Source organism: Neltuma alba, unplaced genomic scaffold, assembly GCF_004799145.2.
Source record: "Neltuma alba isolate B1F8T4 unplaced genomic scaffold, ASM479914v2 tig00003255_pilon, whole genome shotgun sequence".
NCBI classification, from domain to species: domain Eukaryota; kingdom Viridiplantae; phylum Streptophyta; class Magnoliopsida; order Fabales; family Fabaceae; genus Neltuma; species Neltuma alba.
The window spans coordinates 4,866-7,186 of record NW_021633210.1 but is presented as its reverse complement, the minus strand read 5'-3'; the positions used below and the strand labels follow the sequence as shown (position 1 = coordinate 7,186).

The 2,321-nt window shown below is 34.5% G+C and overlaps 1 non-coding gene across 1 annotated transcript; it reads right to left on the bottom strand.

Annotated features, from left to right (window-relative positions):
* Window positions 1–1,642: 1,642 nt before the first annotated feature.
* TRNAA-UGC (transfer RNA alanine (anticodon UGC)) lies at window positions 1,643–1,715 on the bottom strand. Its single transcript has one exon. It is a non-coding gene; the product is annotated as a tRNA-Ala (tRNA).
* Between the last annotated feature and the right edge of the window lie 606 nt (window positions 1,716–2,321).

Sequence of the window (2,321 nt, the reverse complement as noted above, 5' to 3'; positions counted from 1 at the left end):
TGTGTCCTTCAGAGAAAATCCTCTTTGTTAATGGCTGAAACATATATAATTGGTATCGTCAATTATTATTATTTTATCTGCATTATACAGTCAAAATCCTCTTTCATTTGTTCGTCCCTCAATTAATCAATCTTGCTTTGGCCTAATAATATTAAAATAATCGATCCTCATTATCATCATTTCCTCTTTTTTCTGCATATACATAACATTAAACAGATTCTGATATATATGCATCGGCAGATCGTTATCCTTCCAATTCATACATTAATATTCTCTCATCATGCTTAGTTCGTTTGTCGTCTTCGATGATGAAAATAAATTATCATTAATTATATTTTCTGGGCAAAGCATATATGATTGGAGAAGCCACAGTAAGATGATTGAGAGGGAAATGGACAAAAGGGAGAGACAAGAGACATGACACATACATCAGCAAGGTCTCAAAATGTTGTCAATTATCAGAACAAGTGTCCCAGGACGATGGATGTGCATGGGACAGGTTTCAGGCTCCATTTGTCTGCTTCACAGAACTGAAATGATCCATTAATTATTATTGGACACTTTAATTATATATTCATGCGCTCTCTGTATGCGCCCTTTGCTTTTATATATATATAAATATATATATATATGTATGTATGTATGTGTATATTCTTATTCCCCCCTACTTCCATTATTTATGGTTGTGTGTATAGAATCTTTCAGAGATTTCATTCTCTCTATTTTCGCCCTATCCTTTTCTTTTTCATTCTTCGTCTTCTGCCCCACTTGATTTCATCTCACTGTCTTTCTGGATTGACATATGAAATGAAGGATCAAATAATGCAAGGCTTTGTGGGACAGATACAGCAAGAATTGAAATTTAATATTAATAATTCTCTTAATTAAATTTTATGTTGTTTAATGAAACACATGATGATAATGCTATCAGAGAGAACCTGAAGTGCATTTTTTCGTATAAATGTTTTCATCAGATGACGATTTTTTATTTTTGTAATCTGTGAATATGGGAAAGGAAATATTTTCATCTGCCAGTTTGCATTCTTTTCATTTTAACTTCTCCATTTCATTATATTCTCTGTCTTAAGTAATGAAGGGAGAGATGGATGACAGGGGCAATGCACTGCCACCATCAGTAAACTGTGTGGACACAAACGAAAAAGCATTCTGAATTCTGAAGAATGTTTGTTGTGTGTCCAAATGCATTATTCTTCATTCTTTGTCGAAACGTCCATTTTCATTATCATTAATAATATTCCCAGTCAGCAGCATGCATGCACAGATCACCCAGAGACAATATTGTACGTTATTTTGTTCCTCTCAACTCCTAAATCGTCCTTGGATCCACTCATTTTTCCGCCCTAGCTAGCTACTTTCTGCATCTTCCTTCTCACTTTTTATCCATCTATCGCTCCATTTATTTGTTTTTGTGTACTTATAACTATAAATATGTATGTTCTTCTTTATCCATCTTCCACTCAAGAGCTTCATTCATGTACATTTTGTTTCTGTGCTGCAACTATCTACTGCCAGACTCAAAAGGATGTTAACTGGAAAAATAACCGTAGTTTCATTATCAGATGCGACTCCGAGGGACAATATTGCAATTTTGAGTTGAATAAATAAAAAGATAAATTCATATTGGAGATGCAGGGGATCGAACCCTGTACCTCTCGCATGCAAAGCGAGCGCTCTACCATTTGAGCTACATCCCCGCGTAATTTTTCAGTGTTATATTTATTATAAGTCCACTACTTTTAGCACGCCTTAATTAATTACTTTCATTTGTGACTTGGATTGGATACCCTGCGATGACTTAAGTAATATGAGTTTGAATTTGAATAAAATTTTCTCTTTAATAAATAATTAAATTTATTACTGATAGAGACAACATGATCAAGTGATCATCTTGAGCCATGCATATATCTAGGTGTGTGATCTAACCGAAAAATTCTCATGGATCTTTCTATTCTTATTCCGGGACACCTATATCTCTTTGTTTTTAGACCAAAACAATTCTTTAAGGCCATACCCATAATTCATTAATATTATTATATTTACTTTAGAGAGAAAAAGGGCACTGTAGTAGCCAATGTATGTGGGCTAGTGAGGAGGAAGTGCCATGACATTTTTGTGGGGATTAGTGCACAAAGAGGGTGGCAGCAATGATGGGTTAGGGTTGTCATCGTTTTGCATGCAATATAGAAAGATGAGAAAAGAAAGAAAAAGGATCAAAGGAACACACTTTCGTATAATATTAACTCTTTCTTTTCTGTTTTTTTGGCCTCCCTTTCACTTTCTCTGCTTTACGATCGCACTCC